The sequence below is a fragment of the Elgaria multicarinata genome, chromosome 1, assembly GCF_023053635.1.
Source record: "Elgaria multicarinata webbii isolate HBS135686 ecotype San Diego chromosome 1, rElgMul1.1.pri, whole genome shotgun sequence".
Classification (NCBI taxonomy): Eukaryota; Metazoa; Chordata; class Lepidosauria; order Squamata; family Anguidae; genus Elgaria; species Elgaria multicarinata.
This window is the reverse complement of record NC_086171.1, coordinates 163,938,455-163,962,590: the sequence shown is the minus strand read 5'-3', so window position 1 is coordinate 163,962,590 and position 24,136 is coordinate 163,938,455. Positions and strand designations below refer to the sequence as shown.

The window sequence follows — 24,136 nt, the reverse complement described above, 5'->3', positions numbered from 1 at the left end:
CCCAGCTGAAGCTATAGGGCGCAACTATGGGGAGAAGGAAATGTGGCTTTCTCTGCTGAGTGTCCGGAAACCATGTGGGAGGAGAAATAGCGACTTGGCTGGCAGCTCCCAACTCGTGGTGCTCAGGTTGTTGTTGTTTTAGCCTTACTTCTAGTGTCTAGGTCACATTAAGAGAATGAGCTCAGCAGCCTTGCAGTTTTGCAACTTCCTCTCCCCACTGGTGCCGAGCACTAAATTAAAAAAAAAATGAGGAAATGCAGGGTGCTGTGTGAGAACCGGAGAGAAAGAGGCTGTTGGGTGAAGAGGCGATGTTACCGGTCACCCCTGTTCTTTGAAGGCTGTGAAATTTCCTCTCTCTTCTTCCTGGCTCTCTGAGCACTAAGGTAACAAATCATGTTGATGATGAGTGTGTCATACACCCCCACTTTTGGGTTAGGGATCAGCCTGGGAGATGGCACTGTTCTCTGTTTGCCGTTGATGAGGTTGATGGTGCATGAGATAGCTGTGTGACTGCTCGTAGTGTGTTTGCATGAAATTCTAGTTTTCTTTGCAGGAAAGGCGGAGTGTGCAAAGTTTTCAGAGCTGGGTGGAAGATACTAGACTTCTTCTCCTTTGAGAGCAATAGATGGGGGCGACAAAATCTGTGCAAATTAAACATGTCATAAAACATAAAATAGTGCTGCCTGATGAACCCAGGGGAAGGTAGTACAGTAGAATGTGACTTAACTCTGCAGCTTAATAAAGTAGAGATGAGAATAGACCAATGCTACAGGTCTTTTCTGCCTGCCAGCCAGAGTTGATGAGAAAAAAAATCAGTTATGTGCAGTGCATTGATTGCTGCATGTTGATTACACTCACCAGTATGTATACTTCACCAAAACCCATTTCAAACTTGAGTGTTAATTTAATTCAATAAATGCTGACTGTCAAATTTGACATCTTCAGCAGCTTTGTCTAGATCAGCAACTTCAAACTAATCAGAGAAGGCCTTTTTGTTTTCACTAATTGTGGTGCAAGTGACTATGCCAAGTAGCCAAGGATCCATACATGCATTACCAAGTCTTGAATTTATACCCTCGTGAGAGAACGGGCAAATAACACACGGAGAACTTCAGATGCAAAATTTGCAATAGTAACAAGACCTTTGGGCTGCGATTGTTCTACATTTGGGAAATACAGTGATTTGGTACTGTGTCTGGCTCCATTCATGGCAGTTGGTTTCTTTCCTCTTTATAGCTTCATTTTCTCTTGAGCTGGATCATTGTTCCTATGGAGTGTAATAACCATTCATTAAGGGATATTGTTGCCTTGTCACCTTGAATTTATAGCACTCAGGGTCTCTTACTGTATCTGAAAACAAAAACATGAACAATCCACTCCTAAAACATCCTCCCTGCTTGTCCCTCTTTGCCAGACAAATGCCTCAGAATGATAAGAATCTGATGAGCATAAACTATCAGATAGATGTTCATGGCTGGTGTTTATAGAAGTAAAAAGGATTGGTCAGAAAACCCTGCCTCTCCCTTTTATTTTATTTTAAACATTTGCATATCGCTCCATCTAAAACAGATTGTACAGTGGTGAACATCAGAGATAAAATAGTAAGAAGATAAAAAGATAAAGACACCATTAACAGTTCTGTCAGCAGTCTTGTGCGTTCTTAGTTCTTAACCACATAACCCATTAAGTGTAAAGAACAGCAAGTCTGACAATTAGGGAATTAGTATAGTGTTGCTTTCATGTAAGATAAGTCAGATGTGCACCTTGAGAATACCTTCAATCCTTGTTAGTGGCCATTGTTAAGGATGGATCATGCACTAAGGCTGAAAGCCTAGGAGTAAAGCTCATTGATCCTAGTGTAATTTACTTCTGAGTAAACATGCATAGGATTGAGCTGCCAATCAGGGATGGTTGCCTGGTGGCCCACAGCCATATCCTGACTCCACAATGGACTCACATTGCCCCTGACAGCCATACCAAGCTTTTAAAGCTCAACTAAAAACTTTTCTTTTTCCTAAAGCTTTTAAAACTTGATGTTGTGCAGACTTTATACTGTTAGTTTTACCCTACCCTGTGCCTGCTTACCCTACCCTGTGCCTGTTTGCATTCTCTTCCCCTCCTTATTGTTTTACTATGATTTTATTAGATTGTAAGCCTATGTGGCAGAGTCTTGCTATTTACTGTTTTACTCTGTACAGCACCATGTACATTGATGGTGCTATATAAATAAATAATAATAATAATAATAATAATAATAATAATAATAATAATAATAGTCAAAGTCATAGTTAAAAATCTGCCCTGATTTTCATGTGTAAGGAAACGAAAACTACCCTGCATGTTTTACTGTTACATCTTGTCTTTTGGGTTATGTATATGCATATGTAAACATACATATTTACATGTAATGCTATGACTGAGTGCATACACCCCATTATCTGGAAGCCCTTAGTGCAAGAAGGTGCCAGCTATGGAGCTGGTCTATTCATGAGCAGTACCATAAACTTGGGGCAGAGCAGTTGGCCTGCTTGTGTTTTTATATTGTATTTTATATTATGCTTTTATACTGTTTGTTTTATATTTTGAATCGTTTTTATGTTTTTTGTAAAGCGCCCAGAGAGCTTTGGCTCTTGGGCGGTATAAAAATGGAACAAAGAAATAAAGAAATAAAATCTCTTTGCAAAAAGCACTCCCAGATCCGACTAGCACTGCATTCCTTGCATTCCTCCACAGCATTCTCTGCCTGGGCATCCTTCTTGCTTTGAAAAGTTAGAGTATTTATTTTTCCACATTGAGTCTGTGCTGTTGGATTGGCTGGAGCTTGTGCCGGCTGCCTTCGAAAGTACCAAAGCGATGTGTGTTGGTCTTGGCACCAGTTTGGGAATGTTGCCCTCCAGGACGCTTTCTCACTGTTCCCTTCATAGTGGCACTTGGAAAAGGGAAAACAGAACAAAGAAGAAACAACAACTGTGTGTGGTGTGTCCCCCCCCCCCCCCGGTCCCACCTCTCTCTCAGATCTTTCTGCTTGGATTTTCTTCTCTGAGGAATCATATTTGACAAAACAGTATCACAAAGCAAAGGGCAAAAGTTAGATTCTCCCTTCCTGGGGCATTCGGTAATTATTGGGTCCCCACTGGGACCTTTGTGCCTGCAAAGGATGTTGCAATTGACCTGATGGTGGCATTGATTTTTCCATTCATAAAACATCACTGTCAGCTGTAAAGCAAACAGCCCACAGGAACTCTGGAGGGGAAGGACAGGGCTCTGAGACGAAGCAACGTTTTGCAGGGCTTCTTTTGTCTCTGGCACGGATGTAGTATTACCAGTGTTAGTCGAGGGGGCGGGTGTATGTGTGCAAAAGTTTGGCAGCTTCTTTGTACCTTAATGACATTTTATTTTGAGACCTGAACATGCAGAAAGAGGGCTGGTGGAAGGAACCCTCCACATGTGCTCTCTATTCAAATGCCTCATCCACCTCTTCTCCTGGCCTGGCAGCTCCATGGAACTAATGGACAAGGGGGCTGTGGGCATGGCAGTATCTCCTCCTTGGGCAATCTGTCACAGTGGAATCCCGTGGGCAAGGGGAGCTGGGGTGGGCAGCTTCAGATCTGGAGAGCTCTTGGGACAATGTTGCAGCTGCTCGGTCTTGCTGGTCTCCTCAGCTTTGGCCAAGCAGTGCTGCTGCTAGGACCCAACTTTGAACGGTGCCGACTTGAAGGGAGGGCAGGAGTGCATCTGCATTCTGTCGGCTCTCTGCATGTGGTGAGGCCTTGCATTTGCTGAATAGTTCCCCTGTTTGGCAGCCTTGCGCTAACCTGGCATGCTGACCTCTGCCATTGAGATCCTCAGAACCTGGAAAAAAGTGCATATCTGCCCCCTGCACACTGCTGCTGAACCTTGCAGACCCCCGACTTGTGCACCCTCCGCCATGCCCAAACAATGATCCTGATGGGATGAAGGAATATAATTGAGGTCCCTTGAAGTACTAAAATCCATATGCTTCTTTATTTTAGGTAGATGTTATGGTGCTTTAAATATGTATATCAGGAAATCGTCTTTCTCTCCTATCACCTCTCAGAAAGAATGATTTTATAAGACACCTAATGGCACCTTCTTGAGTAAAGTGAGAGATCTGTAACCTAACCCGCCTCTGGATGTTTTGCATGTGCTATTTATAGTTGCTGTCCTGTTAAAAGTTTATTTTTATCCCTCTTCATAATGATATTTTTGCAGCCATTATCCACCTCTTCCCCCCAACCCCATATCAAAGATCTGGGTAGTAGAAAATTCAAAATAGGCATAGCTTGGAACTAATGGGGTTAGCAGTACTGTGCTATGCCGGAAAGGGCAAGATGTGGATTTGTTGTTCAATGTAAATAACGTGTGTGTGCGTGTGCATTTACTATATATCGAGCAAGGATGGCTCTTGAGGGTAAAGCAAGTACAAGTACAACCAGATGTATAAACCAGACTTGTACCTTGCTAAACTGTGTAATGTCAGTGTGCAGCTGGCCTATAGTAACAGGAGGTCGAGCTTGCCTGTTGCTAGAAGGGTGGTAGATAAAAATAACTCTTGGTAGGTAAGATGCCATTCACTTCTGTGTGACATGCTGCCCAATTTTCAGCTTCCACCTACAGTGGTGTTCAACTGTGCTTTGTGTTTTCTTTGAACAAGTGTGAACAATTCCTCAAAGTGTAAAACTGCTTGGAACTGACACCGTGGTACTTCAGTGTCAAGGCGCCGTGAAATAATCTTGCTTTCCATCGGGAGTGGTTTTTCACTCCAGACTTATTTATTTGTTGCTTTTTCTAAATAAAATCACAGCTTTCCAAACTGTTTAAAACCACCACCACCACCATCACCTACCCCTGCCTCTAGAATTCAGATCCACCAGGGAATATGTACAGGTGAATAAACACCGGATAGTATCGCAAAACGTCACCTCCCTTATTTAGCCGTCTAAAACTAGTCCTGTTTACCATGGCACGGGAAATGAGTTTTCAAGTCAGATGTCACAGTTTCATGTGTTCTTGAATCACATTAGACAGTTATTCTGGCATTTGCGGGGTTTTTACTATCTGGCCTACTCTCTCTGGATTTCCCCTGACCACAAAGTCCCCTGCTCTTCCACCTCTGGTTTACCCTGCCGCTTGTGCTCACTAGCTAACCTACAAGTTCATTCTCACTGACTGTTGAAAAGCTTAATGCTCCCTGGGGATCAGTAGTTTATTTGCCTGGCATTGTATTGCAGCATAAAATGCATTGATTTTTTTTAACCTTTTTAATGCTTGTGTTTAAGGCAAATGCTGCTGATCCCCAAGGATTAGCATGCTTTTGAAAAACAGGCAAGCTGGAATGTGCTGGCATGAATATGCGGTGCTATAGTTTCTCTTCTGCACCACTCATGTTTTTCATGTGTGTTGTAGATGGGTTTTGTTTTGTTTTGTTTTTAAAAGACATGCTGGAGTTCCCTGCGAACGTTATTGATCTTGCTTTCTCCGTGCTTTTCTCCCCATTTGAATGCTAGGAAGCCATACTAAAGAGATATCTGAAGGAACGTGTCTTCCCATATGTGCCTCCCCAATCCTTGAAGTCCTAGGAAAAGGCCCTCCTGTGGGTGCCCCTTTCACTTGGGGTTTGGTAAGTACGTAGTTCCAGGGTCTTTCTCTGAAGTGACATCCTCTCTGTGGAGCTCCCAATCAGGAAGTTTCATCTTATGGTGTTTTACTAAAAGGGTTAAGACCTTCCTTTCATTGAAGAGCTTTATTGACTATACAAGGCCTAGAAAGCAGTGGGACAGTTTCTTATGTGTCTCTGTCCAGGGCCGGTGTCAAGGGTAGGCATGGTTGGGCTTCTGCGGAGGACCCACACTCCAGCAGGGACCCCACTGGAAAGATCCTGATGGAGATGTTCCCCCTCCATTGCAACCTGCTTGTTCACTTGCCTCTTGCTGTGGTCCAAGCAACCGTGGCAATGTGAAGAAAGAACAGTAGATTCTATGGTCTGCATGCTCATTGGCTCTCTGCTTATCAAGCCAGCAAGTGATAGCAATGATGAGGAAGAGAATGAGGAGCAATAGCAGTTGGTGACAATGTGGGTGAGAAGGTAGGCTAGGGTGACCATATGAAAAGGAGGACAGGGCTCCTGTATCTTTAACAGTTGCATAGAAAAGGGAATTTCAGCAGGTGTCATTTGTATATATGGAGAACCTGGTGAAATTCTCTCTTCATCACCGTAGTTAAAGCTGCAGGAGCTATACTAGAGTGACCAGTTTTAAAAGAGGGCAGGGCACCTGCAGTTTTAACTGTTGTGATGAAGAGGAAATTTCACCAGGTTCTTCATATATACAAATGACACCTGCAGAAATTCCCTTTTCAATACAACTGTTAAAGACACAGGAACCCTGTCCTCCTTTTCATATGGTCACCATAAGCTAGGCTCACTGAGGGAGTGGGCATTGAGGGTATCTTGCTCAGGGACCCTCAAAAACCTGGAGCTGGTACTATCGCTCAATATTTATGACAGGTTTTACTAGATCCAGATTATATGTATTACTCCTGTCACTACTATTTTGGTGTCCGGTTTTATGGTTTTAATTCTTTTATTGTGAATTTAATTGATATTTTGTAATCTGATTTGGGAGCCAGTTTGAAGGAAATGCAAGAGATAAATAAACGCCAAAGCCCCAGGAAATCCAGAAAACTGTATTGTTTTACTGATTGCATGTAAACCTCTCTGGCTGAGGAGCGGGATAAAAATACTTAAATAAAATTTTATTTAATGAAATAAAATTAAAATGTAAGAGATAAATAAATACCATTGGCCCAGGAAATCAAGAAAACTGTAATGATTTGTATGTGGGACTGTCCTTGAAGATTGTCCAGAAAATACATCTGGTGCAAAACATAGCAACCAGATTCTGCTGTGACAATATTATGCCAGTATTAAAAGGGCTTTACTGGATACTATTTCATTTCAGGGCTCAGTTTAAAGTGCCAGTTTGGGACTTTCAAAAGCTCAAAACAACCTGGGTATTTGAATGACTGCCTTCTCCTGTAAAAAAACTGCCTGACAACTATGATCTTAATTGGGGGCTCTCCTCTAGTTTCCCCTGCCTTCTCAGGTTAAGCAGATGCCGACCATAGAGTGCCTTCTCAGTGATGGCACCAAAACTGTGGCACTCCCTCCATAGGCATGTTTGCCTGGTGCTTTCATTATTATCTTTTAGGCGCTGAGTAAAGTTGATTCAGTTCTCTTGTGTTGCTCATAGAACTTTATTGCTTTTTAATGATAGTTATTTATTTTTTAAAAAATTCTTTCACTCTTGATCTGAAAAAGCTCCTGGGGAAGCTTATATAACACCGAACATTTCCTGCCCAGCCCACAGACTTATAATTTAGAAGACATGACACAAAAGCACAAATGAACGGGGAAGGGGGTGGGGAAGCAAACTCAGACCATGATTTTTAATGGTAAATGCTTTTATTTTATAATGGAATGGAAAAGTTCAGGGCATCTGGTCCACTTTTTAAATGAGAAGTTAATTTAAAATCCTGTTTTTTTGACTGTTGTCAATATTTGTCTGGGATGGGATGGACACATTATATAACTCCAGTGCTTTTTAAAGCTATATGGGCTATCTGTTTGTTACAAGCTCAGTTTAATGTGTTGCTTCTTACCTTTTAAAGCCTTAAAAGGCTTGGGGCCTGGGGTAGCTTAAGGACTTCTTTCTCTCATATGTACTATCTTATACACTCAATTCAACACCTGAAGTCCTGCTTTGAGTCTCTCTACCAACTGATGTTCGGGTAGGCACAAGGAACAGGGCCCTTCCATTTGTGGTGCCAATAGCCTGAAATGTCATCCCTACAGAGGCCCTGTCACTATATGTCTTATGACACCTGATGAAGACTTGGCTCTTTAAAGAGGCCTTTGGGAAGGTTTAAGTAATAATCTGTTCCGCTTGTCAATTCTATTATTTTAATATTTATTACACTTATTATTGCTAATGTCTTTATTTTTATTTCTACACTGTTAGCTGCTTTTCTTCTCTTCGAGGAAGGGAGAAAGCAGGATGGAAATTTGCTGTAGTAAATAAATCTAGCAACAAATTTGTCTTGGCTGAGTGAATTAATTAGTCCATGCTGTAGAATTATCAGCAGTCAGACCTCCTAGTGAGGAAATGCTTGCAGGGACATGAATGGCATGAGTAGGCTGCTATCATTTCAGATATTAGATCAGGGATGGGCAATTGTTGATCTCTAGATGTTGTTGGGTTGCATCTCCCACCATCCCTCACCATTGGCTATCCTGGCTAGGGCTGAAGGGAGTTGCAGTCCAATAACATGGATGGTTACAAATTGCTCATCCCTGGATTAGATTCACGATTTTTGAACTCTTGATGCGCAAGATCTAGCTCTGCAGAGTATATAATCTCATTCTTGTCCTTTTTGGGCCCCAGGATGCTTTCTGGTTATGTGCTGCAGTACTCTACCAGGAGTGGAATATGCTATTATCTGGAAAAACTTTTATCTAATATTCAGTCTTAAGTGCTACTTTGGGATGCTTTCAGCCAGATTCAAAATGGGGCAGGGCAGGGCTCGCTTATATATATTATATATATTAACAGCTGTACGAAGGCGAGAACATTGGCAGATACGGCTTCCCCCATATTAGTGTTGCACATGATGGAATGTGCATAGCAGGCATTTGGCACGAGAAAAGGGAAAACTCACCAGCCCTACAAGTGTTTCCAGTCTTAAATACTTATTTATTTATTTATGTATTACATTTTTATACTGCCCAATAGCCTAAGCTCTCTGGGCAGTTCACAAAACAAAATGTAAAACCATAAACTACAATAACAATAGGAAAACATAAAATAAAAACCTTTCATTTAAAGCAAAATTAAACCAGAGTAAAAACCAGCAGCACTAAAAGCAGACTAGAACCCCAGTGGGAATGATCATTCAGAAAACACAAAGTAGATGAAAGATCCCTTTTATGGTGGCCCCCATGAGAGCCATGGAGGAGGAGAAGCAGAGGATCGGGTATCTGTGACATTTAGGGCTGGTTTCCATAAACTGTCTTCCTCCACAGGAATACTTTCAGAATGATTCCTATGAAAGAATATGTGTGGAAAATTAATGACAAAAAAACAGATACAGGTAACTCAAAAAATAACAATAGTGATACTTATAGAGATGATAGTGGGTTGTGCTGATATTTTCCTGTTCTGAAGTACCAAGTCTTGGGATGGAATACTGGACTAGTTTGGCAGCCAGCATGGATCAAGGCCAATAACTTAGAGACTTGTATTGCAAAGCTAGTCTGAATGGAATAGACAGCTTTGTTCAACCAGGTGCCCTCCAGATGTGATGGACTGCAACGCCCACAGTCCCTATCTAGCATGGTCATTGGCTAGAATAAGGCTAGGGTAAAGTGGTACGAATTGGCTCACCCTCCATTCTCGCATAGTTGGCACCAGGTATTAACTGAGAAGGAGCAGCACACTCTACTGCCAAAAGTCCTGGCCTTAACTCATGCCTAGCCAACGTATGCAAAGCTGCTTTTTGTATGCAGTCCAAGGTAGTATACTGGTTCACATGTAATAACAACCCAGAGCATGGGTTGAATCATGGGCTGTTGTTGAATCGTGGGTTGTCATTATGTGCAAACCTGCACTGTGTTTTAACTATAGGTTGTTAACCATAAACAACGCAAGGAAAGAACTTATGGTTTGTTGTTTGATTGTGAACTCTGAGTTGTTCATGGTTAACAGCCCATAGTTAAACCATAGTGCAGGGATCACACATAATGACAGCCTGAGATTTAATGACAACCCATATTCGACCCAAACTCTTGGTTGTTGTTACGTGTGAACCAGGTCAATGGGTCTTTGTTATCCTGAAGCTTCTGTTACTAAGGCTGGGATGATGTTCAGCAATACATTGACAACAAATCTGTGTTCTGTATTCTGTGCTTCCTTCCAGGAGTGCCAGTGGTACTAATTTATTAGCTATGGTTTCTATTTTCTCCCTGTCATAAGGACAAATGAAAAACGAAGTAAAAAGCAACCATTTACAGCAGAGGGGATCTGGTGTCAATGCGCTTTTTTAAATGAGCCACTTTCTTTGTTGGTGTAAAATAAGTACACCAATTTTTGCCTGACAGATGTTGGAGGCTATAGTATCATAAAATACTGATTGAAATCATAGCCTTTCTTTCTGTGAAGAGGGTTGAGGCCCAGCATTGCTTTTCTTCAAAGCAGGTGTGTTGTCTAAACCACAGTATTAAGATCTTACAAATGTAGGTGCAACCGGGGTATTGAGCTACTTAGAAAAGAAGGAAAGATGAGATTGTGATTAGAATACTAGGCTGGCATATGGGATGGCTGTGATTTAGCCCCTCCTTTGCTACAATTGATGTCATCATTCAGAAGTCATACCTTTTTCATTGGTGTAAAAGGGGGAATTACTACCCTGCATCATAGTGGGGTTCTAGAAGTAAACATATACTGGGTGAATATTGGTGATCATTTACTAAGTGGTAACTTTTCCCAGCAGGCATGGACACAGGGTTTTCCTAGGGTTTTCTAAAATTGTTTCAAGTCTGTCATCTCTTGCATCTGTCAACATTGTGCATAGATTTTACCACATATCCTCACCAAATTAGAAATCTGGAAAAGCAGTAAAAGGGTAACATTTTTTTTGCACTACAGATAATAAGCTCCCAACATGGACCATTTACTTAGTAAATAATACTAATAATACCAACACTACTACTAATAGTAATAATAAAAAATCATTTATTTATTTCTATACTGCCTAAGGAGCTTCAAAATAATTCACAAAAAATACAACTTACAAAATTTAAAATAATGTAATGTATTCCAGTAAGATATTAGACCTGTTAAAGACAGCTGTCATAAATGCCCCAAATGGCATTAAATAGTTGTCTGTATTCACATAAAGTAAAATGATCAACAGATAGTAAGATTTTCTCCCAGTCAAGTGATGGGTCCTGTAATCAAGAACTGAATTGCCAGCATCAGTGTCATTCTCAAGATGTTCTTTTAGGTTGACCTATAGAGGGAGTGAACAACCAAATAAAGACCAATTTGCATAAAAAAGTCATATGCAAATTTAGAAATAATTGCTATAATCTAAATAGAAATAACATACATCTCACCATAGAAGGGAAGGCTGTGGCCAGGTGACCTGTGGCCGGGTGACCTGCTCCAGGTGCTCACTGTGGATGAGCATCTTCAAGGCCCTTCCCTGTTCTCCCTTTTTATGGGTGTTTTTTTTTACCTTTAACTGGACTTGGACTGAACAGCTCTGCAAATAGACAGCACTTTCAAATAGAGGACACTGTAAAGTAGGACACATGACCTCCCTATGTTCTTGGAGTCCAACGTATCGCCCCTACTTCTCTTCCTTCTCCATTCCATTATCTTCTGCTGTTTCTTTGCTGAAAATGGTTGGAACCTGAATCACTAATTCCTTAATTGAGCCATTACGTGCAATCTGTTCTTAGTGGGTAAGGATGGCACCTGAAAACAAAACAAAACAACCACCAGAGAGCAGCACTAGAAGACAAAATGGTGGTCTGATAGGAAAAGTTTGTGCTCCAGCAACTTTAGTTTTCTTTTCTTCTATGGCTTAACAGTCTCTCCCTTGGGTGGCATGTCCTTTAGTAAAAATGGGCAACAATCATATTGTCCCCTTTGCCACTGGTATTTTAAATATTGTAAATATTGAGTGATGCACCTGGATGCATCAGGTGGTTATGGGCCGAAGGGTTCAGGACAAGCAGGGCCTGTTTCTCTTACCTCGAGGTCTTGAGGCAGATTTACCTGACACTCTGGCTCGCAATCCAGCTTTGGTTGGATATTTTTACCTTTTGCCTATGTCCGATAGGCTGTCTGAGTTATTTGCCTTAGGCTGAAAGCTTCAGGCAAGGCTTGTAAGAACCATCGTACACCCCCACTTTCAGAATAACATGGGATAAGCAGAAAACATAGAGAATGGCAGGAAGTTAAAGCAACAAGTCTGTAACAAGCTGGAGTAGTTCACCAATGAAATATTTTAGCCTGCACAGGAATTTATTTATTTTTCCGGGTCCTTGTCCTTTAACAAGTTTTCCAAATATATAACACAACTAGCTCAATTAAGAGGTATTTAGTGGGAGTTGGTGCGTCTTGCCAATCTTATCAGGCACAGCTGTTCACAAATATAATTGGATACGAGCAATGAATTAAAAAGGCCTCGCCCATGAGGTGTGGTTGTTGTTGCTGTTGTTGTTGTTGTTATTATTATTATTTACATTTATATACCGCCCCATAGCCAAAGCTCTCTGGGTGGTTTACAGTCTGTTGTAATCAATACAACTAAAGTTTGAAGTGGCTCTTGATGAGGGCCAGTCACTCAGTCTAGGATACTTTCACTGAAAGCATCTTTTGAATGTTTTCATTATTATACTGCTTCATCAAAGCATCTTCCGTGGTTTTGTATTGATTTTTGGATGCTCATGAATAAAGGTATGTTAAATAGGGCTGTTGATTGACATCCCATCAGGCATTTTAAATTATTTGAAGATTTCCAAGGACATTTTAATTGTGGATAATATTAAAGAATCTTGTATGTCACCAGTTGGAAGAGCTTGAGTCTACTGATAACTGTGGGAGTTACTTTGCAAGTTTCATGTTCCATTGCGAATGTATACTTTTGGGACTTGCGTTGTCTCTGCTTGTGATGTAGCAATATTATTGATTTCAAAGGATATTTATTGTACATAGTACATTTGTACTACTAACATAATAGAAGTTTATGACATGGTTTTCTGTGGCATCCCATTAACTGATTCAATCAGAATGTGAAGTTTTATGTGGTTAGTGGATTCTGCTGGTAAATGTCCCCTCCATTTTCCCTTGTGTGTGGGCATACTTCAGGTGTCAATTTATACCTTTTTTCAATTCCAATATCCATATTAGTATAATACCTTTATTAGGTCAACTCAAAACATGTGCAAGCTTTCATGATCTCTAGATCTCTTCATCTGGCAAGATATTACAAAAAACATGGGGGGGGCAGGAGTAGGGGGGGAGAAGGATGAATGTATGTTGAAGTCATGATGGCTGCATAGTCAGAATCTTTGCACACATTCATATTGGGCTGTATCAGGGGATGTGATGTTTTCAGATTTCAGTTCCCCTAGGATTACTGGGAACAAGAAAATAGCAGGTAGTTGTTCAAGCCCACTCTACTGTGCCCTGACAAATTAATTGGGAATTGCTGGGCTGAGATGTGTTTGGAGAGCACACCTTGATTGATTTGTCTAGACGAGCACTAGAGGAAAGGGTATTAATAAAGGTCCATGGCTCTTTTTATTTTCAGATTTCTTATTTTAAAATTACTTTTATTGTATGAGTCAAAAGACAGCTTGCAACATATGTGTAAAAAACAACAAGTATCTCTCTACCTATGCCAAAAACTAAAAGGAGTGCATTGTAAAAAGGAAGGAAACCAAGGGCATTCATCTTCAAAATGTCACAGAAAGTGAAATAAAGGTGCAATGCTATTCACAACCCCTTAAGAGCCAGTTTACAAAATACATAAGAACATAAGAAGAGCTATGCTGGAACAGACCAAGGGTCCACTTAGTCCACCATTCTGTTTACACAGTGGCCAACCAACTGTTAACCAGAAACCCACAAGCAGGTCACAGATGCAACAGCACCCTGCCGCTGGCTGCTGGGTTACTGGTCCATTTTCAATGGATCTTTGACTGGTTGCCAATGACACTTTTAGTTTAACTGTTTATTTGTTTTATGATGTTTCTATTTGGCAGTGTTACATGTTTGCCACAGACTGAAGCTCTTGACTTCTGAGGATGGCAAAAATTGAATGTGTCTCCACAAATGCATAGTTTCAGTATGATCCGTATTATTGCTCTATAATCTGCATGATTCCTGTATGATCTATAGGTACGTGCAGGTGGACGGTGTAATTTGTTTTGATGGTATGAGTTCAGGATTCCAAAGATCAAAAGGTGAATGAGAAGAAAAACACTGGGGTCATTAAAAGTCAAAGGGATAATTTTGCCTGAGAACTTTATTCAACCGTTCTTCTAATGCCTGGGCGAAAATGCTCCCCCTGCTTTCATTGGTCCATTCATGGTCTTCCACAAAAAAGGGTACATTTAGGCATACTTTCAGGATAGGTGGGTCAAACTGTCATATTTGGAGTGGGTGGGGATCTTAAAATGATAAAGACGAGGCAGCGTCTTTTACAGAAAAGAACCTCTGCTGACTCATCTCTATCATGGTAAGCCCCACACCAAATTTGGACCAACCCTCAAATGGGGTTGCCCAATCACAAAAAAACCTTCCAAGGTCATTTTCGCATACCCCTGAAAGTGACGAAATTTTGACCCTGCGCTAATCTCATTGCTGGGAAGCTCAGTCCTGTTTATATAAGTTGAGTACCTGACCAAAGTTCTCTCGACTAATGGCCTAGCCTGCTAATTTTTGCGCAGTGCAATCCTATGCATGTTTACTTGGAAGTAAAGTCTACTGAGTTCATTGGTGTATAAAATTGCAGCCTTGGGGAGTATGTCCTGTTGAACAGTGGTACTACTGAGTCAAAATTCATAAAATTGCTCTGATAGGGTTCCATGTGTCTACTAGTTTTCATTTTCCTTCCTTCAAATCTTCTGTCCTCTTTCCCCACCCATCCTGTAAGTGACTCAGAGTGAAAGCAGAAGCTGATGAACGTTGCATAGGGTGAAGCCAAGCAGAGCCAGCAGGGCTATTTTAAAACTATCTTGGTTTCCAGTTCTCCCTGTCTTTTCATGCAGGGCTTTGGTTTGCTTTTGCCCTGCGCTCTAGATTAAGTTCTCCTTCTTGGGTGAGATGCAGGAATTTCCTAAACGGGAAAACCTGTAGCACGGTTCTCTACTTATGACATTGGTGAGATCTACTTGTATCATAAACAGAAAGAGACTCCCAGTAGCGGAGGCAAAGAAATAATTGAGACACTGTGAAAGATTGCAGATGCTAAGAATATTTAAATAGATAATATGTCTAAATTAGGAGAAGGTAGCCTGCTAACAGGGCTTTAGCAGATTTCTGGATTTAGAGATTTGGGGAAAGACACAGGGAGGAAACTAGGAAGCTGCCTTGTACTGAGTCTGACCTTTGGCCCATCTAGCCCAGTATTGTCAACACTGACTATCAGCAGCTCTCCAGGGTTTTAGGAGGATTCCTTGCCAGCCTCACCTGGAGATTGAACCTGGGAACTGTGCTGTACCACTGACCTGTGGGCCTTTTTCAGCAGCAATGTTCATGGTGCCTATGACTCTACATGTGTCCAAGGCACAGAATCCTAAATGGCTAATAACTACTTGTAATCCGTGGTATGCTTTCAAATGGACCATGAGATTTTTAACTTTAAAAATCCACTTTTAAAGTGGATTTTTAACTTGGTTCATTACTATTTGCTTATGGAAAGGCCTTAATCTGCCTTTCTTTTTGATATGTAGCATGAACTTTCAATATACTTGAGCTAAGTGTTACCCTTATTTGATGTGTACAAGGTCGGGGCGGGGGAGGTGGTTAAAATAGTGGTCAAAAGGCCATGAAATGCAAGAGGTACAGTCTATGTGATTAATATGCAAACTTCAAGTAAGTGTGTGTGTGTGTGTGTGTGTGTGTATAGAGAGAGAGAGGTGGGTGTGTATATGTGTGGGTGTGTATAGAGGGGTTTCTGTGTGTATGTGTTTCACATTTCTTTCCTGAAGATGTAGCAACTGGTGAGTTGTCTTTTATTCCAGGCAAGTGATCAGAGTGACAAATGCATGTGGGTTGCAGGAAGTCACAGTGCGTTAAAAAAGCACACCACAGACAAGGAACAACTGCTGGACAAAAGCACCTTTGCGTAGTGGACCACTTTTTGAAGCATAGTGATTTGTCCACCTCTAGGTGCACAGCATTTAAGACCTTTTATCCAGTCCCCGTATTGCCATACGGAGCTCTATTTTCTAGGTACACTCAAAGTTTATGAATAATAATATGAACCATATCTCCCAAATATCTCCTTTATCCTTTAATATCAGCTCTCTGCTATAGATAATTAATTCCTTTCTTCATACCACCCCACAGCTTTTGATCCAAGTAATTTATTTCTGTCCAGGTTGGCTTAGGACACTATGGGAATGGGGATTAGGAAGTATTTTTTTAAAACATAGTACATTTATGGCCCTCTGTGCCCAAAAACCAATTATGTTTGCTTGGCCACACTTATTTCATACTGAAACTGTTGTACAAGGCTCCCGAGTGATTGTATATATTAAAGACCTGTTTCTGCACTTTTGCAAGCTAATCTGGCAAAGATGGTAGAAGAAAGTCATATTCAGGGGTGGCCATATTAATAATCCAAAGGTGGCACAACCAATCCCTATTGAAGGCTCAGAATATACAGTGAGAATAGAACAACTTTGCGTAAATATGGTTTTGTTATTGATCATTGTTGTGGCTGTTGGGTTTCTGCAAAAATTCCAGTATTTGGGCAAGGATGTAGCAGGTTCTTAGTAGCCAAGAAATGATGGGTGGTATGAGCTGGGGGTCAGTTGGAACAGGATGATGAGGACTGGGATCCATGGAGGGAAATTGTAGCAGTGCAAAACATAGAAGTACTCGGAATTTCCTATGCAGCAGCTTGAAAAATCTCCCAAACTGCAGGCACCCACCCAATATCTCTGGAATCACCCCTTCTCCAAACCAGGGGCAGAGTTGCTGATGATGCCCATATGCCATGCAGGCACTCAGAGACACAATCTGCACAGGCTGAGCCAAAGGCATGTCTGTCACATCACTAAAAAGCCTCCCCCTCCCGCCTCCCACAGTTAACTGCACAGCAATTTTTAGAACAATGTTCTGAAAATAACTAAGTGACAATAACCGTATGTGACAGCCAACAGGCGCTTGCTTGCTTGCTTGGCATGGCACAAGCTACCCAGCCCAATGGCTTGACATCTGTGGTGGCTTTCTCTACACCCCCTCCCAACACACCCCTGAGCTGCTGCATGCTTACCTGGTGACAACACTAATATAAAGGAAGCACAAAGGAATATGAAAGAAGTTCTGAGTAGGTGGTATATTACTCCTGCAAGGCTTCACCTAATATATCCAAATTACAGTCAATATTGGTGGAAGCGGTGTGGTCATATTGGCTCATACTTCCATCTTTGGTTGGAGTGTTCTGCAGTGCAGAATGCATGTGTACATTCATTCATGTGTCTCTGCAACTGTACTAACCATCTCTTTTTCAATCAATTTTGGTTTCTGAGATAGAAGAAAAGAAATCGCTTTTGGATTTGAACCATTGATTCTGGGAGTATTTTATGGCTGCTTTGTAGACCATTTTGTTCCTGTTTGCAAATGGGCATTTGTTCAAATCTTCCACAAAAGGTTGTTTTTTGTTTTGTTTTTAAACAGCCTATGCAACTTGTAGAATGCTGGTCCAATGAGGAATCTGCAGGTTGGAGCCATAGAAATGATGGCTTTATTGTTGGTTTTTACTGTTGTTTTTATTGCCATTTTACTGCATTCATGTTTTTATTGCTTTTAGCAATTTAACTGGTTTTGTATATGTTGTTGCTGTGAGCCACCTTGGGAGGGCTTCTGCCCTGAGAGGGCAGCCAAGAAATATTTAAAATAAATATACTTCATCTGAAGCAGTTGCAGATTTTTCTGTCCTTCAGTATCCACGTGGTACATGGGCAACGCTGCCCCTGGGTTGGGGACAGGGGTGATGATGGTGTTTCCAGAGCCATTGAGGGTGTGTCTATTGTTTTGGAGATTTTTGAAGTGTCATGTTTTCAGCTCTCCTCCCCAGCTGTGTGAATATTGGATAAGGTGGCTCTTCCGCTAGTGTAACAGCAGCACATCTTCACCCCCAGCATAATTAGAGTACAGGATTGCTCTGTAAACACTTGGGTTGAATCCAGTGTTAGACCCATTGACTAACCTGTCATGACTAACTGAAGTCCCATTCTGTTCAATGGGTTTACTCTAAGTTGGATTAATATTGGATTCAGCCTCTTAAGTTTAATCAACTAAAATTTCTTTCAAATATTATAAATCAGTAATAACTGATATTTATTTATTACATTTCTATTCCACCCCATAGCTGAAGTTCTCTGGGCAGTTTACAAAGATTAAAAACACACACATTAAAATGCAGTATACAAGGTTTAAAACCAATTATATAAAATGCACAAGCAAACAGTATACACAGAGATGACATATATCTAAAAATTACTTTGAGTAATCAACACAGTGGCATCAGTATGAATAACAAAATACATAAGACTGTAAGACATTTCCTTTTTGGGGTTGCGGGGAGCTCATAAATAGATATACACCAAAATATCTAAAAAGTGGCATCTAAGTTCATGGGAAATACTAGTGCCCAAATTTCAGTTTTGTAATTTTTAAATTATAAAAAAACACCTTCACTTATTTCACTCACACATCTCAAATTGTATGTAAATTTGAAATATTATGTATTGATTTTAAGCCTGAGATGTTCTTTTTCAGATAGTGTTTGGTTCATTCTTCTGTGACTGTCCTCCAAATTATTTCGAGATCATGGGTTGTATGCCGAAGAGAGTGAAAAAGCTAGGAAACCACTCATAAAAGAAGTCTGGGGTGGGTGGGTTCCTGGAATATGAATTCATGAGGCTTTTTTCATAGGTTATAGAGCACATCTCTGTGTGCATTTTGGTATAAGGGATATTCCTGTTGCAATTTATTTGTGGTTAAGCTGGTTTCTGAGCCAGATTGTCTAGTCTATGAATAAGTTATCCATCCTTTTGTGTACTGGTTGTTATGTACTGCCTGTGCTATGACAGCAAGAAGGAATACGATAGCCAGATAAGGGTCTGTAAGCTCTTCACACTCCATAACTGAAGAAGGCAGCTAGTAAGAGAGCTGAGGCACTTTGAGGACAAAAGCTTAACCAGCAGGGTGTAAACTTTTGCGTGCATACTAGGAATCTGAATAAGCAGCTGGATTCATTCTCAGAAGTGCTGAGCAGGCCCTGCAAAAAGCGCTATGAAAGCATATTCACTACAGGGGCTTTCATACTACAAATTGTTGTTACCTTCGCTAAGCCAAAGGCATAGGATGGCTTCAACCTGAATGAATAATTAGAAACCCCCATCAGAAGCGCCCTGCGTGCTTGAAAAGCCAGCTGCTTAGAAATTAGGCTAGGCATGTGCCATAGTGATTCATCCCAAATGCACCTTCTTTCTATGAAGCAACTGGCATGGAGTACTTAAAAGCACAACCCAGGAAAGCCACCAATTCAAATGTCACCTTCCCTGTGAATTCACTGGGTGGCCCTTGTCCAAGCCACTGTTTCCCAGTCTCTACGTCCCATCGTTATCATATCATAGACATAATAACACCAGGCCTCGGCCAAAATGGTTTTATCAAAACGTTCCGGCTCAGAAACAGTGCTGTTTTGGCAACGGAAACAGTAATTGAAATGGGAAGCAAGTTTTCTGGGAGAGGAAGTAATTGGCAAATTGTTTTTTTGGGAGGGATTCAGGACCAAGCTTGGGTTGGATCTAGACTTAGTCGTATTTAGAGCAGACCCGTAGAAATCAATCAAACTTAAGTTAGTTGTGACTAACTTGTTCTGTTGATTTCAATGGGTTTGTTCCCATCAATTGATTTCAGTGGGTTTACTCTAAGTAAGACTAAGACTAAATCCATTCCCTTGCCTTAAAAAAAAGTGCAAACACATGCATGCAATCTCTCTCACTCTCAGAGCATCTCTACATTAAGAAAAAACCCCACACCTTTTCCATTATTTTTTCTTGTTTTGGGGTCTTTCTGTGCTGACTGCAGCTCCTTTTGATGGTGACCACGTGATTTGTAATTGAAAACTTCCCCTCTCGAGAATGCGCCATAAAGTTAAATGAAACAGTGCCATCTAGCGGCCCATGATATCCCATGATAATTTTAAATAGTGCATTACTCTGATCTTTTTTAAAGCATCGGGTGAAGGCGCAGGAGATGTCCTGGAGATTGACAAAGCCATGTAAAGGACCCGCAAACTTCTATCATGCGCGTGCAACAAATTGCTCATGTAGAGAAGCTCTCAAAGAAAACGCTGTTGGCTGCTGTTCACTCCACCCCATCCCATCGATATCTGGGGAAACAGTGGTGGATGGCAGCACCCAGCCATGTGCTTTCTACTACCATTCTCTTTGAGAGAGGAAGGAACTTGTGAGCATATGCCCGGAAATTAAATAAAACCAAAAAAGAAGGGTAAGACAAAAGAATGATCCACCAATAAACAATGCTCCTGGCTGACCTTTGCCTCCAAAATGGCCCTCCCCACTTCACCGCTCCCAAATTAAGTGGTGAAATTAGGAGGGGCTTGGGCAAAATGACATTGGTCCCATTGTTGCATATTTGGTATGAAGATTTCCTAGTCTTCAAAAATAGTGGGAAGAAAAGAGGATCTGGGGTACTACAAGCCAGTCTGTCTCACTTTGATACTAAGAAGGTAACAGAACAGATTATAAATGATTCAGTCTCTAAGCATCTTGACCTTGGTGCACTGATTAATAGAATCTGGCATGTATTTGTCAAGAACAAATTCTGCTAGTCTACTCAATCTCTTTTTGATCAAGTTACTAGCCCTAGTGGTTTGTGGGAATGTTGCAGACAGAACTTATCTTGATTTCAGCAAAGCATTTTACAAAGTTCCCCATCATATTTTGGTTAGCAAATAGGTTAAAAGTGGGTTAGATGTTGATATTATCAGGCAAATTAACAGCTGGTTGGAAAACCACTGAAGAGTGCTTATCTGTGGTTCCATATCAAGGGAGGTTTCAAATGGGGTGCTGCTGCTGCAGGACTGGGACTGGGAATCTTCAACATTTTTATCAATGATTTAGATGAAGTGATGGAGAGAATCCTTATCAGATTTGCACATGGCACAAAATAAATGGAAAAGTAGCCTAAATTTAACCAAATAAAACCCAACAGAAACAAATACAAAGTTCTGCTTTTAGGAGTTGGGGAATCAAATGCACAGAATGAGGGCTACCTGGTTTGACAACAATACATGCCAAGATAATATTGGGATTACACTTGATTGCACACAGAACATAAGCCAGCAGGGTGATATGGATGCAAAAAAGGCTAATTCATTTTTAGGCTCCATTAACAGAACCATGGTTCCCAAGTCACAAGGTAATAGGTCCACTTGATTCTGCACTAGTCAGACCTCATCTGGAGTACTGTGTGTAGTTGTGGACACTGCACTTTAAGAAAGATGTAAGCAAATTGGAATGGATTCAGAGGAAGGCAACAAAGGAGGTCGGGTGTGGGAAAGATGCCCTATGAAGAAAGACTGAAGGAACCGCACATGCTTAGCCTAGAGAGGAGAAAACTGAAGCAGGGGCATGATAACACCATGTGAAGGGCTGTCACACAGAAGAGGACAAGAACTTGTCTCTTCTGCCCCAGAGGGTATAACTAGATCAAATGGATGTAAATTTCAGGATAGCAGATTTCAGTTCTACATTGAGAGAAAGCTTTCAATGGTCAGAGCATTACGTCGTCACTGAAACCAATTGCCTAGAGGGGTGGTGGGCTCTCTTGCACTCCACATCTGCAAGCAAAAGCTGGATAGCCAGTTGTAGGAGATGCTCTAACTCTGGATTTCCTGCTTAAGTCAGGAGGTTGGACTAGATATTGTACTCGTGCCCTGCTTGTGGGTTTCCTGTGGGCAGTTGGCTGACCACCATGTGAACAGAATGCAGGACTAGATGAACCCTTGGTCTGATCCAGCATTGCTTTCCTTATGCTCTTAGATGGTCTACAAGTTCCCTTCCATCTCTGATTCTTCTGAAATACTGAATGTAAAGTGCTTTGAGTACCAAGAAAAAATATTATCTAAATAACAGTTTATTATTAGGTTGCAATCCTATGGATGTTAAGACCAAAAAAAGTCCTACAACTCCCAGCATTCCTCTGCCATTTTTTTCTGCCCCTATCTAAACATGCAAAGGATTGTGTCCTAAGTGAAGTAATGCACATTACCATCTAAAGAACCCCCTTTTTTTGCTCTAAACATGCATAGGACATCCCCTTTCAGTAGAGGCTGGTAGCTTTGAACCTGTTTTGGAGGGTTGGGGTTCAACTCCTTGGATACCGTCTTTTAGAGTTCTGGATGGTTTTGAGTGAAGCCCAGATTGTATGCAAAGCGCCACTGAAATTGGAGCCACCAGCCTCCACTGGCACCTTTAATCAATTAATTGTATGAATTTTAGTTGAGTTGCGAACAATAGTTGAGTTGGCTTGACTTGTGTTGCATACAATTAATTGTGTGAGTTTTTGCTGAGTGTTTTTAGTTGCATATGAGAAAAAAAAGTTCGAAAGAAAAATATATACTTTGTTTTTTGATGACATGGGCTTATGTTGAGATAGGCATCATCCTAGAAGAGGCATCTCTCTTAAGATTATGCTTGCCATCTGCAGTTATTATAAGTGGTTGTATTGAAAACATTTAAAACATCTTCTCCCTGATTAGTCAGGGGTGCCTTATTTGCTGACAAAAATGCATTTACAGTGCAAACCTATGCATGTCTACTCAGAATTAAGCCCCTTTGAATTCAGTGGGGCTTATTCCCAGGTATATTAATTGATTAATCCATTCATTCTCTGGCAAAAGATTCCAGCAAGGCAGTTGTGCCTAATCAATATTTATCTGCTCTTTGATATCTGAGCATCTTTTCACAATGCTGGGACTCTTCTCCCTAACATGAGAAGCAGTGGCAGGATGGGGAATTGAACTTAGTACTTTGGTACCCCACTTTCTGGACCCTCTTTCATCCTCATGCCAATGCAAAGAAAGTCCTTGATCTCTCGATCTCTCTTTCAATCTTGAATTCCACCTATGTCACATGCTGAGCATCTGGGAACTTGGGATCCCTCTGTCTCCATTCAGCAAAGTTTAGTATATATCTCTTGTCACCTGACTGGTCTTGATAAAGAAACAGAAGGAGGGTGGTGGGTTGTCATTCACTGCGTGATTACAGGGCAAAGGTAAATGTAGATGGAGTGAAAGGGGATCATTAACTCACTTTGACTTTAACAACTCTTCTTTCTTTTTAAGTTCAAGTGAAGGAATGAAGACAGTCACACCAGGGACACTACTACCATTTTGTTAGTAACTTATTTTTTAAGGAGAGAGTAAGAGTTTCTTTAAATGAGAGATTTATAACACGCTCGTTACTGGCCACTCATGGATATTCACGGGTCCTTTTGATAATGCTGTCAGTCCCTTGTGCATCACCCATTCCTTTCCTCAGTTTTAGCGTCACAAAATAAACCTCAGAAAACCCAAGTCTTCTAAGGTTGCACTATAAAATGCCACTAGAGGGCACTGTCCCATTAAAATATACAGGCCATGTGGTCGCTGCTCTCTTCTCTGTGTAATTGTGCTTGTTCCAAACGTGGAAGAGAACCAGGAAGAGAGCAACAGTAAGGAAACACAATTCTCCCCCCACCCCGTCTAAAAGTCCTCCAAGAGTGAGTGAGAGATACAACAGAGATGCCTTCAAAGAACACCAGGGAGCAGTCTTTGGAAAGAACAGGCTGGGAAGCCTATTCCTAGATTGAGGCAGGAGTGCGATCTCTAGGTTAGGCTCTTAAATAGCATCTTGGACAAGCAATTGTGTTGCCATCATTGAATTTATTGATCTCGGAAGCATCCATGCTTTATGCTTCAATTTTCCCAGTGTAGTATTTTGCAAAGTGTATTTTTGAAGAATTTTATTAAGTTTGCGTGGCAGTGGGGAGAACATGAATAGCCAAATAAAAAAAAGAGCTTCCTCCTATTTATAAAGTGTTGCAATTTCATTTTGTCTACTAAGGCAGATGCATTGCAGAAATCTTAGTTTTATGTCTGAGTCACTCAACTGCTTTTGCAGCTTGTTTTCCAAACCAGAGTGGTTTTCTTCTTGTAAGCACAGATCATATGGGAAACATGGAGTAACTGTCTCAGTGTTCTTCCATGTGTCTAGGTGCTAGTTTCTAGCACTGCACAA

General features: G+C 41.0%; 1 protein-coding gene across 1 annotated transcript in view; it reads left to right on the top strand.

The window, feature by feature from the left end:
* The first annotated feature begins 329 nt into the window (after positions 1-329).
* TFEB (transcription factor EB) overlaps positions 330-24,136 on the top strand; it is a 46,913-nt gene continuing 23,106 nt past the window's right edge. The window contains exons 1-2 of the mRNA XM_063141718.1: positions 330-383; positions 5,529-5,641. The gene's annotated coding sequence lies outside the window, so the exon portion shown is untranslated. The remainder of the gene's footprint in view (positions 384-5,528; positions 5,642-24,136) is intronic.